The sequence below is a fragment of the Calonectris borealis genome, chromosome 3 (genome assembly GCF_964195595.1).
Source record: "Calonectris borealis chromosome 3, bCalBor7.hap1.2, whole genome shotgun sequence".
NCBI lineage: Eukaryota > Metazoa > Chordata > Aves > Procellariiformes > Procellariidae > Calonectris > Calonectris borealis.
Window position 1 is genome coordinate 108,876,570 of NC_134314.1, and position 16,942 is coordinate 108,893,511.

A 16,942-nucleotide genomic window follows, 5' to 3' on the forward strand; every position below is an offset into this window, starting at 1 on the left:
GCGCGGTCAGGTGACGCGGGGGCGGAGGAGAGGGCTGGCGCGAGCCGATAACGGCCGGCTGCCGGGGGCGGGGGGGCCGGGCCGAAGGCCTCAGCTCCGCTGCTGCCCGGCGGTTCTCGGCCCTTCTCCGGGGCTCCCTGAGGTTTGGCGGTGCGTGCGAGGTCTCTGCCTCTCTCCTCGGGTGGTTTGACTGGGCTGTTAATGGCTGTTAACTGTTTTTCCTTAATTGGCGTTTGGAAAGATTTCCTAGTTGCTGGGGTTTTTTTTTCAGTGCCGGAGGCTCAAACTGGACTTAAGGCAGCCTGTGTTTCTAATATTTTGGAGTCAACTTGATGTTTCAGTCCTTCTAGGGACCAAATTTATCATTTTTACACCTGAAGGGTGTAAGGCGACCTGTATTTCTTACATCCTAAACTTTGGAGTCAGTCCGACATTTCAGTCCTTTAAGGGACTCAATTTATCATTTTTAGACATGTACAGTTAAATGAGAATCCAGGTATTTTTAGCGGTCGGTCTTTGGGAATGAAAACCATGGTACCCTTGCCGAGGAGAGAATAGATCTGATCATACCATACAGGGTCTTACACATGGTGTCCTGGTATCTTGTTTTAGGAAGTGGCCCTGAGCACCATTCGTCTGGAGTGTGCTGCTCGGAGAAATGCCCCATCTCCCAGTGTAAGTGATACCAGAAGCCATCCTGGGAAGCAGTTTCTGTGCTTTACCTTTTCTACATGAGGCAGCCCTATCATTCTAATTCTAGGCTATGTGCAGCCTACTAGGTCGTAAAGGCTTTTTACAACCTGTCACGTCAGCTCTGTGAGGATGTAACAGCAGGCAAAATGGACCATGGCTCCAAACATGCTCGTCTGCGCTGCTCTTTTAGTAGTGGTGGCAGCAGCAGCATGAGAATGGAAATACTCGTACCACCTCAGGCAGCTGGGAAGGGGCAGTACTGCCATTGCGAAGCACTGCAAGTGTAAGAAATGCAATGGAAATGTGGAGCCGTTAATTGTCCAATCAAATATGGTGCAAATTTCATGTAAGGACTTGCAGGATGATGGACTCTGTCCTTTTGGCTTCTTTGTCCTGCTACATGCATTTTAGCATGTGGATGGGGAGAGGCCCTGAACTCTGATATTTGGGCTAGATTTGGTTACGAAGTCGCATAAAATGTTTTTAAATCAGGGTGAAAGTTGAGCTGGAGCAGGAGACCACACTCAGCTCTTCATGACATGTGGTAACCACCCGTAAGCAAGAGACTGAAGAAGTGGTTAGAAGAAAATGCACACCTCTACCTCTCCAGGAAAGGACGCATACAGAGGTATGATGACGATTCAGACGATGTAACCACTGCATTCTTTGGTGGCTTCAAATCTCTTCCATGTCTTCAACATGACTATCCAGCTAGAGGATATTTGAAGGTAGGTCGCTACCAGCTGTCTCTGGTGGGAACTGTTGCAAACACTAGCTAAGGCGTGGTTGGGCTGCCCTGAGATCTGCAGCACAATACACCTGTCACCTTGTTTCCAAATAACGACGTTACCTGCTATGCCTTTTTGTTTAGTAGCAGCATGGGCAAGGACTGTTGCTCACGGCATCATCTGCCCACTTCAGCTCTGCCCCTGCCCGAGGGGGGCTCCCCTGCCAGGGTGCACCTGGCACACTGAAAATCCCCTGTTCGCAAGTGAGATAGGCACCTATGTTGGAGCCTGCGGCTAAATTCAGGCCTCAAGCAACCACGCTGCTTTAAAAAGATGGGGCTTGTGTCTGAGCTGCCTGGCTGTTCCAGAAGGTTTGGTGCTGTGGCTGTCCCACCCTTTTTGCTTGCAGAAGAGCCGTGCTGCTTGGCCGGGCCTGCGTGAGCGTGGTTAGGTAGCTCTCGTGCCTGGCGGTCTTAAGTCAATGTGGTAAAAAAGGAGGAAGCTGGGAAACGGAGAAGCAGAGAGATGTCGTGACCCAGAAGTGGGGACTTCACCCATGAACGTAAACAAATTAGTAATAATTTAATTAAGGGAATCTCTCCATGGGCTTGTCTTGGCCAACTCACGAGTCAAACTTCACCCACCCTTTCTTACGCTATATTAATTTTAGCTAAAATGTTTTGGCAAAGCATTTTGACTCAGTCTAGATGATCCCTTACTGTCTTTCTATAACAAGTTGGTATTTCCAAATTGTGTGTCATGTTGCTGCAGTGCGACCGACCGTTCAAACCTGATGTCTTTGTAGCCTGGAAAAGCTGTGGTTATTTTGTGCTGGATTGGGCCCAAATTCAGTCGACGTATTTTAAGTCACGTGGTACTGCTTGTTTCATTTATAATCACATGCCATATCTTTGCCATGCCACCTAATGTTAAATTCCACTAGATTTGGGGTATTTTTATTCATATGCGATATTTGATTGAAATGTAATTGGCAATATACGAGGTATGCACATATACATATGCAGATGAATAAGTATTTTCTTAGATCTGTGGGATTTCAGTTGCATTCCAAGGGCATGATTCATTTCCTCCTCCGAAACTCCGGCTATTGGTGCTGAGGGTGTGGAGCTTGCCAGTACAGGCCAAATAGGTGGAGTTGTCCAGGAAAGACTTGGGCCACAGCACTGTCCAGTAGATATGCTGAATCCGTGTAATTCACAGGTCGTTTGATCCATGCCTTTTCTGAATGTTTCGAACTACTCTTATATCTGTGCTGAATTCGGGGCCCTAGGGAGCACCTACTGAATTACAATTTCCCTGCGAGGAGTACCTTAGCTAACACAGCTGACATCATAGGGAAAAGAGGACCAAAAAAGAGGGCCCACTGCACCCTGAGAGGAGGTGTGCGTCAATGACAGCTGTCATTCATAACTGACACCTGGATTCTGCCTGCAGATACATGCTATAGCTGTGATACACCTGTGAGCATGAGAGCTGACAGCAGTAGAATCATACTGACATAAATCAGGCCCTTTGTAGATCATACATTGCCACCTTACAGGTAGTTTTGGGCTACTAATGCCATACTTGGTTCGGGGTGGCTATACTGAGGTGACTCACACAGATCCTTGCACATAGTCAGACTACAAGCAAGTGACATCTAATAGGTAGAGGAATAGTTTTCTTTCAGCTTGGTCCTACAGCAGTGCTAGGTATATAGTCCCCGTTCTCATGATTTATGCAATGCCGTTTAACTAGAGCCACATTAATGTCAGCGGGCGAGTGTTCCTGTACCTGTTGTTCTTGATTACACTTCTATTTGTAGAACTCATCAAAAGTCTATTGCCTTGCTCCTCACAAAAAAATCAAAATGAGTCAAAAAGGCTGTTGTTAGAATTTCCCATTTGAAATGTGTTTTATTAGAAATGTTATTCTCTTGATAAAACAATGATCAGTCTCTGATTCTGCAGTGGTGTTTTAGACTTAATTAATAAATCATGCTTGCCACTTTTCATTTAGAAAGGATTTTACAGACATAATTAATTAAACCTGACAGTGTCCTTGTGGGATAAGTACTCCAACTTTTTAAATAGTGATACTCAGGCAAACTGATTATACTACTTTCTCAAGTCAGTGGAAGGACCGAGACTAGAATTTAAAACTTCCTGCTATCTTGACATAATTTAAGAGATGAGACTACCCATCCTTTTCTTATTTCATTCTGATATCCATGCGTGTGATGCCTGAGTTATTGGGTGTGGTTCTGTGGCCTATAATATGCTGTGCGTTAGACTAGACTATTTTCTGCTTAAAATCTATTACTTGATTTAACGTGGAACAGAGCTTTTACAATATCTCTATCTGGAACCATCAGGTGTGTAACCGTCATAATGCTGCTATTCATTCATTCATTCATCCTTATTGTTTCCTCCACTATATTCCATTTTAATAGTAGTAGCAGTGCTTTATAGTGCTTAATAACGGTCTGTCAAGACCAAGATCACATTATGCAAGACTCTGTACTGAGAGAAGATGTAAGGTACTCATTGGCCCTTGACTTCTAATCTGCACATGGAAGCTGCTGCCTGTGGGAGTGAAGAATACAAAAACAGTTGTTCACAAGGTACCCAGATTAACAAGGGATGGGTCAAAAGTTGCTCTGATAAGAATTCAATGTTTCTCACTTCTAAAAATGTTCCTAGATATAGGCGAGAGAAAGGATGAAAGATATCACTTAAAATATGAAACAAATGTGTATGTTCCTTTTAGAATATTCTAAGTGTGCAGAGATATTAACAAAGGTAAATTTTGTCCAATGAAGTCACTTCAAGAATTTGAAAACATGTCTTTTTAAGAGTGCGTTTTCCATCTGCTAGACAGTCAGTCATGTACTGTTGATATATGGAGACTGGCTCATCTGGATATATTTTCTATTATATTTTAATGGTATCCCAAAGTGTGAGTTGCAGATAATGTATTTACAAGACTTAAATGTGTTACACGCTTTCATATTATTTTTGCATGGAGGATCAGGACAGAATGAAAAAAACCCTTTGTGTGCATGTTCTTAGGACAATAATTAAGATGCTGTATGCCAGGAGGGAACATTTTTTACTTCAGATACTATGACATCATATTCTTTGACAAAAATGTAATTAACTGTAATGAATCTAAGTTGATATTTGCAAGTGCAGCTTCCTGCCAAATGTCAGTAGTCTGCTTCAGTTTCTGTGTCATCAGCACAATGGGTAGAGACAGTGTGTTAAGATACCTGATACTGGGTTGGGAGCAGGGGGGGAGAAATACAAATATTACGTTACTTATATTACCCTTGTATTAATACAATAGCTACCGTTAAATATACTTATTGTCTCACAATGAATGCGTAGATATCAATCTCCTAACAAGTCTGTGGTGAATAACTGTATTTATTCTTCTTATGCCCACAATTGGTAATAGTGCAGATACTTAGACATCAGCAAGATTTTAAAATAGCTGTAAAACTGGTTTTGGCCTCACATTAGTCCCTTTGTTGTATTTAGTATCTTTGTCTCCACCCTGTGCAAGGATGTTTAAACTGAGTCCTTTCAGGGAAGGAACATGTACTGCTCTGTGCATATACATGTAACGAACCTGAGAAACTAAGGTCCCTTTTTGTTTGGCTGTAAGTATCATCAGCACAGTCGGCCTTGTTAGTGTTGTTAATAATAATTTTAAATTTGGCAGCAATAATTTGAAATGAATTGCTAATTAGACATCCAGGTAATATTGTAGAAGTTAATACTTCAGATTCTAGGATTTCCTTAACCTCGTGTTTCCTCTGATTCGCTAGCTTTAATGCTTAGATTTGGTTTGTTCTGATTAATTTTAACTGAATACAGCTGGAGAGCACTGAATGGGTTAGTTGTAGAGTACAGTATATTTTATAGAAAACAATACCAAAAATAGGTCTCAGCCTCTTTACTTTTGCTCTCCCTGTAATGAAGCTAACTGCTTTTAATTATAGCTTGCGGAGACACAGTGCTGAATTACTTAATCTCTGTGTAAGGACTCGATTCTAGTTTCTTAATTGGCATCTGAATGTTTGGCAACTTTGCAAAAATCCAAAGCTAAGAGTGAGCATATGGTATGAGGTGTGTATTATGTACATGGTAGATCTCTATGATCTGTCAGACCCCTATACCTTAAAGTTTTTAAGAAACAGGAGAGGGCGAATGTTGCATGCCCTTCCCATGTGAGCTTTTCATCCAGTTGTGGCACTGTTTGAAATAATTTGAAGCTGCTAGACCAAAGTAAGTTATATTCTTCTTGAAATGATCAGCTGAAGGAAAAAAAAAAAAAGATCAGGTATCCTCATTTGTTTTTCAACTGAGATGAAAGTTGATTTGGAAATGTTCCTTGCTACAGCTGAAGTTGCATTTCCAGTAGTTGGGAGGAGCTCCCAAATTACATTACCCCACCCACATCTGCTTGCTTTTGGTTTACCTGGGGAGATTGTACAAGGAAACTAAAGGAGAAAAGGAGGACAGCAACAAAAGGGAGAGCACACAGGACAGGTCTAAAAAGACAGAAATTTAAAGCAGAGTGCCTCAAGCAGGTAAACCCTCATTTTGAATTACACTCAGCAGAGGTAACACGTGGTTACACTGGGCATGGAACGTTGTGGGTGTTCATAAGTCCTGTTTAAAACAGATCATGTCACTGATTTGTTCGTCCCTTGATAAAATGTTATGAGTCAGATCCTCAGTTAGTGTAAATTTTCAAAGCTCCATTGGCTTGAGGGATAAATGTCTTAAGGATCCAGTGTGTAGTGTAGAGAGGCCTCATTCTTTGGGTGCTGAGTTTGATGTGGCTTCCTTTTGACTGGATCATTATAAGCCCCACTTACATTCAGCCAACATTCTTGTAATAGTAATATTTAGCGCCTTGAGTAGAGAATGTTCTGCTAGCTTAAAGAGGACCTACAAATGAATAATAATGGATGCAGGGTTTTATTTGTTTCTCTTTAAAAGAAACCATACAAACAATTTTTAGGGAAAATGGTTGGATTGTTTTGGTTTTATACAGTAAGTTCAAGTTGGAGAATACTGACTTTATAACGTTACAGATGTGCATAGCTTCTTGTTGGCTCGATATTGGAATAGCTTGCCATTTTGTTTATACAACATCTTTTCGCACCCATGCAATTGAATTTAAATTGTTAGTATGATGTTTAAGGAATGTCACTGGTGTATTTTGGACTCCCCTCCAGTGTTTCTTCTAATCCTTTCTAAAATAGAGGTAATTATGTGTCATTTATGAGGAATTTGTAATAGAGCGTACTGTGCCCCTTGAGGATCTTTCTTAAGTCATATGTATGTGAGGCCTGGAAAAATCATGTCCTCACATGGTTATATTTGAATATTAGCAACATGACAATGATACAGCTGTGCATTTGTTCCTTCGTGTTCCTGTCTGACTTGGGCTCTGGCCTAGAAGTGATGTCGGTGTCAGAATATGTCAGATTTGTTTCTCAAAGCAGGACTATGAAAAAGTCTTGCCAGTGTGTGAAAGTCACAGTTGGAAAATCTTGTTGATGATAGTTGTTTTTTTTTTTTTTTTCTTTCCCCTGTTGTTCTTTTGTAGCAGGAAGTTACAGGAACAGTTTGTCAGGAGAAGCCTTCATGCCACTCGAACCGTGTCTCACGTCTGCAGAACTGGGCATGGCACTAAAGTGTGTTCACTGCATGGTTTGTGCGGGCAGCCCTTTACCTGTAAAGGCTCTACAAGTGATCTTGTGGTTCTCATAACCAAGAATCTTAAATATTGCAGATGTGGTGTGACCAATCTTCCTGGCCCTCTGAGCCACATACTAGAATTTGGGACTGCCAGACAGCCAGCTCGTTCTTCAGTGAACGAAAGGAGAAGGGCACTGTGTGCTTTTTCCAGGTGGGAAATGACAGTGGCTCCCAGGAATGCTAGCTGTCCATTGTGGGTCAGGGCTAGGCTGAAGGGTGTAACTTCAAGATGTAATGAAGTGTATAATGTCACCTTCAGTAGCATCTGATAAATTACTCCCTCTCACAGTGGGGATTTATCCTACATAAGCGCAGCCCCTCTGTTGCATGTGGGACAGAGTGCCAGCATGCGAGCTGTGCGTGAAAACCTTGTAGCCCAGGGTAAACAGGCTGGCAACCTCTCCTGTAGTTCTTCGTTGCTGAGGTTTCAAGTGGTGCTTCTTCTCTGCCTTGAGATCTGTGCTCCGCAGTCCTTTGTTAAACCCAACTGATGTTCTTCACTTTAGTTGTGTAGATTGTGGCTTCTACTTTAACATCACTCGTACGCTTTAAGTAGTAGTGCCCAGGACTTAGCATACAAAAGTTGTCGTGAGTCTCCACAGAACATAAGATTTGCCAGAATCATGCAATGTTAACACATGCTAAATTTGTGCATTCTCATATACCTTCCACTGCTTGCTTGTTTGTTTTGGTGGGTTTTGAGCCGCTGGGGGATCAAGCTTGCCTCTGCAAGCACAACTGCCTGAGCTTTCTTTAGAATTCAAAAACAAAAGATGAGATTTTGATGTTATCACCTATCTGCAGGGATTTGGGGCTTTTGCTAAAGTTCCCAAGACTTACTGTAAAACTGAAGAGGAAATTTTATCAGCAACTGGCTGAGACATACAAATCATGTATGAAGAACTGGTGCTGCCTGACAAATTCTTCTCGTACACCAAGGATCAGTGGACTCCTTTAAAGCAGCTGGGCCCCATGAAAGCAGCTTTGCAGTACTCGCAAAGAGAGCGAGGCTTGGCAGGCACTGTTTGATCAGAAGGAACTACCTATTGCCACATCATTCCTTTGCACCCTCGCTTCCGGCTCTCTTCTCTATCACAAGAGATGTGTGGTCAGAGCGTGATTGGGAGCCAGGAACTTCTAATTCTGGCTCTAACACCATCTTCTTTCTGATGCAAAAGCAGGTATATGGGCATTTTTAAAGGATTTTTTTAAAAATAGCCTCTAATTAGGGTACCCACGTCTGGGTATGTAGTCAAAGGCATACTAGGCCTGATTTTCAGAAATGGTAAATACCTGTGAATCCTTTTGTTCTCAGCTGGGATTGTAGATACTCAACAATGAGTAGTCAGGGCAAATTAGTTATTCTTTAGAAGGCTTGATCATGAATTGTGTTACATAAGTTTCTAAGCATTGGGAAACTAATGAGCAGCACATATATTAAGCACTATTCTTAATAGCAACTGCAGTTTTCACATTGAGATGCTTTATGAGATGCGAATTTGACAAGAGGAGGAGGAGAAATGAAGAAAAATGATCTAAAAATGTGATACAGTAAAGTATAGTCTACAGAGTGTGTGACTTACAAAGAATGTTGGGAAAATAGGAAGCTTTTGTTTCTTTAAAAAAAAACAAAATTCTGTAGTCTTGTAAGACTGAAAATAACTTAATTAATGTTCTTTGCTATCACTTTAAAATGTACTGTCTGCCACTCCATCTTCTCTTTCCCTTTTCTGCTCTCAGGAGTCTAGTTCTCCAGAAAGTGGGTTTTGAGATTTGGGTGTGCTTGGTAAGAAAGACAGGATATGGCAGAACACTTCACAACTGTGTTAGGGTCAGACCTCAGAATAATATTTTCATTTCTGAGACTCTTCCTCAGCTGACTTTCACAAGTGAGGCTTGTGAAGCATCAATGCCATTTCAAGACAATCTTACTCTTGTGCTTTTACAAAGAAGAAGCAGATCTATTTTGAAAGTAACCAGTCTACAGAATAGTGTTCCAACTAAATTATGGTATTAGGCATCATACCTGATATTTTGGTCTGCTCTTTGCTGTTGGAGCCCGAGTACTGTGGTCTGTGCTGTTTGCATTGTACTAAAGTATGGCTGAGTTTCACTGACTGCTATCCCCAGGGCCCTCATGAAGAAGAGATTCATATCTCATGAGATTACCCCACTGAGCAAAGAAATGAAATAAATAATATTACTCTCTCAGTTCTGTCAAGTATAGTAGCTCATAGAGCCTTTCAAGGCAGTGTCAGCATGGGCTAGATACTGCATCAGTGCATAAAAAGACATCCTTTACAAGAACAGCGCTGCAAAATGAGGCCAATGTGAGCCTAATGGGTGGTGGAAAACAGTGAGCCTTTTTTTTTTCCCCTCCCTAATGCAAGCCTGCAGGGGTTTATTTTCCAGTGTGTGTGAGTCTTGGGGCAAATCAGCCTGCTGAAATTCTTCTACAACAGGAGCTCCAAGTAAATCACTGTAGTAGTAGGGATCTTATTTGGGAACCAATTAGAGCTTGTGCTGGTTGTTTCTCCTTGGCAGCTTTAATGAATCTATCAACACAGAAGGAAACACTAGGAAATAAAATATTTTACAGTAGTCTCCGTTAGGATGAAGCCCACGGGCTATCCAGTTCCTTCCACAGTACAATACAATGCTTCAAGAAGACGGAAAAGGTTGTATGATAACTTAGTCATGTGTGAAGAATCAGGAGAGCTAAAATGAGTTTAATAATTTTATCGTACTGTAACTTTAGGAAGAAATATTCCCCAGAACAATTGCTTTTCCCTATACTGCAGAGAATCTTGCAAAAGCCCACTTGAAATGTGTCTGTCAATGCAAACTAACTCAAGCAGGTACGGTAAATTTCAAAAACTTGTATTATCATTATAGAGAATAAACTCCCTTTTCTTTTTACTTGTCAACCAGTCCTTTCACCCAATGCCTTAGACATATTTTAATAATTAAATTTCACAGCATATCTCTGAAATACATGATGACATTTGATCATATTTTATCTAAAAATCACAGATACTCCTTCTATCATGTAATTTCTAGTGTTTGGCAAGGCTGTACAATAACCTCACAATTATCTGTTGTACCCTATTCCCTATCTGGTGCTAGGACTCAGTTTCTGTTTCAGTTAACCCTTTAGTGCACTCCAAACTGATAGTGTCTGTTTAAGAACAATAGCATAATACTGTCCTGAGAAATGGAAGAAGAAAAGGCATAAGCTTAGAGAAGTCAATAAGAAGCTGAAGTTCCCTTGGCAAGAGGATGTCCATGACTCTGTAAACATGTAGTGCTATTTTTAATGTTATTGTCCTTTATCATTCCATACATCGAAACAAATGAGAATATAATTATTCAATATTAAGCACGTGAGTCATGCAAAATGAAAACATAATATAAAGTAGAGTACGGCTGTCTAAAAAGCTACCTATGTTTCTGTTTAGGATTTTTATGGTGTCGGTATAATAGGAATACTGCTTTTTTGGTGTAGTATTTCAAGTCCTGTTTCCACCTTAAGATGATGAACTGTGGTATACAAGCCCTTCAAAGCTGGTAACAAAAAATTGAGACTGTGGTTACAGCTACAATGCATCTTATGTACCTGGAATGTTCTTAATTGTGTATCAGGAAATTAAAGAGATTTTTAACTTCCAGTCTTTAAAAGGCAATGGACTTGATTTTTTTTTTAATATATATAAAATGATATTAAAATATTAAGCATATTTAAAAAGCTATTATAAATAAAACAAATAAGCAAACAAGATAGGAATAGGAGTGGAGCTTTGGGATGTCATTATAGGGTGCTCTTACTGTTTTTTTGTGTAGCACTCTTTCCACCAGAAGAAACTCACTAGACCATGGAAGAGAAAGAATTAGCGCTATTTTATGTAATGTTACTTACTCTTTCATGTTCTGTAGGACCTCATTAGAAGGATAAGAGATGAGTTCCAGCAGTGCATGTATGTTAATAATAGGCAGTACAAATGAGATTATAATAAGAGAATCCTGGATGATACATAGGGAATTAGAGCCAGGAGTCCATATATAAAAGCAGGCATGTACTCAGTGAAGCTAAGTGCTTGGTAAGTCTTTGCAGGAGAGGAACCACAAAGGTAGAGGCTGAGTCAAAAGCCTCCTAAAGAGGCCTCCTAAAAATTAGTGGTAATCCAAAATGAGAAGCAAAATCCAGGAGTCCTGAATCTTATTCTCTGAGCTATTGCAAGTTTATTTTCACTCTCTTAGAACTTTGTCCTTGAAATTCCTTTTGGGAGAAACTTTTCATTGAAACAGTGTAAATTAAAAAAAAAAAAAATAGGTTGGAGACATTAGAAAAATGCAGTTTGTCTCCGAAATAGTTTGTTCTGAATCCCCTGCACGTATGTGATGCTCAAAGTGTGAAAAGAAGTACCTTTGACAGGACTGATAATTTTGCATTTTAAAGTAGCGCTCTCTTTTAAGCTTTGCTAAAGAACCCAGGAATTCCAAGATTTTTTCATGTGGCACATGTACTCTTTCCTTATTATTTAAACAGGAGGACTTTCCTTAGGGATCGATCTTCACGGAGACACTGTAGCACACGTGTAAATTTAAGAGTATGTATCTTCCATTGAAGTCCATGGAGCTTGAGAGGTGCTTAAAAGTAAACAAGTGTTTTGAGAGTTTTCTTTAAACAGGGGGACCATAATGTCTAATATATTTTATAGAACTGCAAAAGGCAAAATACATGATTAAAAGACCCAATGAAAGTAGATGAAAGAGAGGAAAAAGCTGTGTCTACTACTATTACACAACTTCTTATCTGTATTTCCAGTAGGTGCCAATGTCTAAAGATTAGTGTACTCTGCAGCTGCTAGTTTTGGATGGTGTATTTTTTGCCTATACATTGACAAAGAGTACAAATAATACAAATGATAGATATGTGCGCTGTGTGGTGCAATAGGCAATCCAGCATATCAAACAACTGTGCATTACAGTGGCTGCTATTACAATGCTGTAACTTCTGTGGTATACAAATTCATGACATAGAAAACTTCAAAACAAATAATAATAGAAAACTATTTACACAGAGGCAAAATTATTGTGAATCATTTTGAGGTTTTAAATGACTTGTACTTTCCTTCCTAAGTGCCAATGATTCCTACCCCAGTAACTTCCTAGTAAAAACACTGGAAATAGTGTATTTTCATCTTTTATGTAGATGATTATTTAGGAGTACATTTAAATCTGCACCAAAATGTACTGTTAATACAAAGGTAAGGTTACAAATGTTTTCATTCTGCTGAAATACATCTTAAGAGGAAGATAGTTTAAAAACTTGCGAGCCTTGTGTACTGACATTTTACTTTAATTTCCAGGAGAAGTTGTAACTGTATAGCAGCCGCAGCCAGAAACTGGGTGCAACACTGGACTTTTAAGGATGGAGATTGGAAATGGCTAGGAAAGGCTGTCAAGCCTGGGAGCTACAGAAAGAGATACAGCAGGTATGGGACTGGCTGAAAAACTAGGGGAAGGTGGGAACAGCTTGGCGTGAAAATCAAGACGATGAAAGATGGGGATAGGGTCAAGAAGAAAGGTGGTGAAAAATGAAACTGCCTGAGCAAATACATTGAATCAAGGAGGGTGTGTAGGGAATATGAAATCATAAAATGGCTGGCAGGCTGGGAGCTGGGACAGGGAATAGGAGTGAGGACGCAGAGCTTGAGTGCAAAAGGTGATTGGAGGTTCGATGAGTGAGAGAAGAGAGGTGGATCTGAAGGACAACAGGAAGGGAGAATTGGGTCTGGGAGGAGATACGTGGAAGTAGCAGTCAAGTGAGTGTTGTAGATAAAGCAAGCTAGTCTTTTATATGCCTTCCCTCACTGGAATGTCTGAGTAGCTTTTTGCGTAAAATGAATAACAACCCCAACTTTCCCTGGGTAATAGAAGGGGACCTTTCTCTATTTTTGAGTTGGAACTAGACTAAGTCATTTGGATTTTTAGTTTGTGCTTTTTGTGGGGGATAGGAGAGAAATATTTCTTCTTTGATCAGTGTTGTGGTTTAACCTGGCAGGCAGCTAAACACCACACAGCCGTTCGCTCACTCCCCACAGTGGGATGGGGCAAAGAATCAAAAAAAAAACCAAACCAAAAAATGTACTCATGGGTTGAAATAAAGACAATTTAATAGGACAGAAAAGAAAGGGAAAATAATAATATGATAAAAGAACATACAAAACAAGTGATGCACGATGCAATTGCTCACCCGTTGACTGATGCCCAGACAGTTCCCAAGCAGCAGACCCCCGGCTAGCTTTTCCCCTAGTTTATATACTGAGCATGATGTCATATGGTATGGAATATCCCTTTGGTCAGCTGTCCCAGCTGTGTCCCCTCCCAACTGCTTGTGCACCCCCAGCCTGCTCGCTGGTGCGGAAGTCTGAGGAGCAGGAAAGGGCCTTGACTTAGTGTAAGCACTGCTCAGCAACGACTAAAACATCAGTGTGTTATCAACATTATTCTCATCCTAAATCTAAAACACAGCACTATACCAGCTACTAGGAAGAAAATTAACTCTATCCCAGCCAAAACCAGGACAATCAGAGACTGTTTGGAGTTTGGTGATAAAACAAACTGTCGATGTCTCTTGTAACGGAAAATCTTTTTCAAATGTTTCTGAAAGATACCTGAAAATGTTGCTTAAAAACCATCATACTCTGAACTCGCTTATTCTCCTTTGTCCAGATAACCTCAAAAAAGGCACAATTCATCTCCACTGTGTTTTGTTTTGGGGCTTGTAATCTGTGCTGTTGCAAAGGGAAGCAGCTGCTGCAGTTGTTTGTAGATCTTCATGCAGTCTGTGATGTTACTGGGATTGATCTGTTAGCTCTTTGGCCAACAGGGCCAGCGCCTTATACCAGCAGTTGAAGCTGACTAGGAGCTATCTGAAGGGCTTGAGCTTGAAGCTTTTGCTCCAAAGCAACAATTTTTTTTTCAGGAACAATTTTGAAACAGTATTTTCAGCTTGATACAGTGAGTTGCAACTAATCAAGTCTGATATGAAACATGCCTGCCTTTCTCTGTCCAGAACCTCCTGGGCAAGATGGAGTTTCCCAACAAGGTGAAGGGTAAAGAGAGTATTTTGGAAAATATATGCTACTCAGACAGCCAAAATGAGTATGGGCTGTGGAAGTCTGCCTCTCTTTGCTGGATGAGGGCTGTGCACCTCCTGTGAAAGGTGCTAAAAACATCTCGGACAACTTCTGATTTGAATGTTCCTCTTGAGTCGTCTTTGGCTCCGATCTGGACCAGCTGTTTTCCATCCTAATCTTATTTCCCGTAGCAATCTGGACACGTTCGGCGGTTATGCTGGGTGAGGATGGAGCACTGCAGTTGTCCTTGGCGTGTTATTGTCAGTTAAACCGGTGGAATCTCATTAGGTTAGATTTCTCCATGGTCGCTTACAGACGCTGAAGGGTGGAAGGTCCCTGTGGTCTGCAGAGATAAAGGCCTCCAGAAAGGAGGAGCGAACGCTTATCAGCGCTGCCGGTGAGGGAAGAACGTCTGGAGTCTTTTTAGCGTTGGGCCAGCTCTTTCTGCAGTGTCCTGTTGGCACACAAAGAACATTTCTGGTAGAGCTTAAAGGGCTGTCCCAGGGTCGTACCTGTGCCCATAGCCCTGGAAAAGCAGGTTTTTAACGGCGTTAATCAGCAAGGATTAAACGAGGGTGCAAAAGTTGATAATACCGAAATAGTTTTTCCTTAGCTGGGCTTTTCGTCGGGTTCAGTGCAGGCAGTCGACAGACGGCGCACCTCAGTCCTGCCTGCGGGGTTTCTTAAGCGTTGTAAATCAGCCAGAATGACTGGTGGTAGGGCAGGCGGCAGCCCTAGAGGAGAGGTACAGACTCGCTCGGTCCCCTGTCTCCCGGAGAAAAATACTCCGCTTGGCTGTGAGCTCCGCGGCCGGGCGGGCTCTTCGCGGGGGAAGGGGCCGAGCGGGCGGCACCGGGGCGGGGACAGCCCCCCGCGCCCCGCCCCCGCGGTACGTCATGGAATTCCAGGGCGCTTCCGCCAATGGCGGCGGCGGGCCGGCGGCAGAGGGCGCCGCGCCAGCGGGCCGGGCGCTGGAGCGGGGCTCGTTTGGGCGCCACCCGCGCGTGTCAGCGTCAGCCCCGGGGCGGGGGGGGGGGGGAGCAGAGCGCAGCGCAGCGCTCCGCCGGTTCGCCGCAGGTAACCTCAGGGCTCGGACCCGCCTTGACCCGCCAGGGAAGCCTTGGTCCCGCCAGGGAAGCTGCGCGGCGGCGGCAGCTCCTCGCTGCGGAGGAAAGACGTGGGGAGTAGCCGGGGAGCGATGAAAGCACGGCTACTTCCCCTTCACGTCCGAGCGTGTTCAGAGTTAAGGCTAGCAGGGATAATCTATGAATTATTAATCTCTGGGCAGCTTCTGCAGCTGGGAACTAGTGCTGCCGGCTTTTAACTTTTCCAGCTGTTCATTATGGGGTGCGTGTGTTATGTTGGGAATTGATGCCAATTTCGGTGCCTAGCTTTTAGAGTTTACAGAGTATTTGCAAATGCTCCATTGTATAATACTGTACAGCTTTGAGTTCTCTTTCTGGCTGTCCAGTAAGGTGCTGTTCTCTCGTAAAATACTATCAGTAGATAAATTACTCCACTAATTCTTCTGTAAGTACAACTAAAATCCTTTGTAGTTTCTTTTTCCTGACAGTCACCTCTCATAAACTCACTGTAGGGTCAGAGGTGTATGTCTGGTATGTCTACACCAGTCTGTGTAGTCCAGCCTGTTGTGTTTGAGTACCAAAGCAGCCTATATCTATTTTAGCAGGGTGTTCTGCCCACGATAACACTCTTTTCCTCATCAGGTTTGATTAGCCCCAAGCGAATTGCTCTACTCACATGGCTAAACTGCTGCTGGAGGTAGCTTGGATCTCACTATACAGAATTGCATTGCATCATCATCCGTAATAAAGATTTTGCAAATCAAATACAACTCCTTCTTGTACCTAAATGACAGACAAGATGGTGGCACCAGTTTGCGTGAGTACAGAATTTGACTCTCTATTTGAAATGTAGTTAAGAAAATTGCAAGTGACTGTTCAATCATATTAGAGGTTGCTTTCCCATAGGGCATTTCATTTCTGATGCTAACAGAAAATAAAGTAAGAGTGAATTTTCTCATTAAACAGCACGGCAGCTGATACAACTGGATGGGATCCGTTGGCAATGCAGTGCTAAATTTACGGTCCCTTTTCTAATAGCTGCATTTCAAACTTGAAATAGTTTGACAGCACTGCTACAGGGGCTGAGACTCCTCTTCCTTCCCAAACCTCAGGTTTTCCTTATGACCCATTGTGTCTGCAGTTTGCTTCCGAGTCGGAAGTGACCCTGGCTGTCCGCTCCTGCCGCCCGGCTCTTACTTTGCAGAACGAGGAAAAGGGCGCTTCCACGGCAGACCCTCGCCGGGTTGGCTCTGACGGGCCTGCTTACAGGGAGAATTTTGGCGTTGCTTCTATGTAAAAAAAAAAAAACAAAACAAAACCAAAACAAAACCAAAAAACCCACCAAACCCAGTCAGACGGACTCTGGGGGATGACAATGTGCTTGTGCTTGGGTGGGTAAGAGCTCGGGCTAGCTGGCTCCGCAGCGCTGGCCCGCTTCCCAGCCGGGGCTGGCAGCCCCGCGCCCTGCTCGCCTAGGGCGTGCTTTCCGGGTGCGCTGTACCTGGCGGGCGGGGGGC

The 16,942-nt window shown here is 42.5% G+C and overlaps 2 long non-coding RNA genes across 2 annotated transcripts; one reads left to right on the plus strand and one right to left on the minus strand.

The window, feature by feature from the left end:
* Positions 1-69: 69 nt before the first annotated feature.
* Positions 70-16,764, plus strand: LOC142080946 (uncharacterized). Its single transcript, XR_012673178.1, has 6 exons — positions 70-150; positions 613-675; positions 1,186-1,321; positions 12,568-12,693; positions 16,068-16,242; positions 16,538-16,764. It is a non-coding gene; the product is annotated as an uncharacterized LOC142080946 (long non-coding RNA).
* LOC142080947 (uncharacterized) lies at positions 13,357-15,222 on the minus strand. The gene is made up of 2 exons (XR_012673179.1): positions 14,935-15,222; positions 13,357-14,794 (listed from the first exon to the last, which is right to left on the minus strand). It is a non-coding gene; the product is annotated as an uncharacterized LOC142080947 (long non-coding RNA).
* Positions 16,765-16,942: the final 178 nt, after the last annotated feature.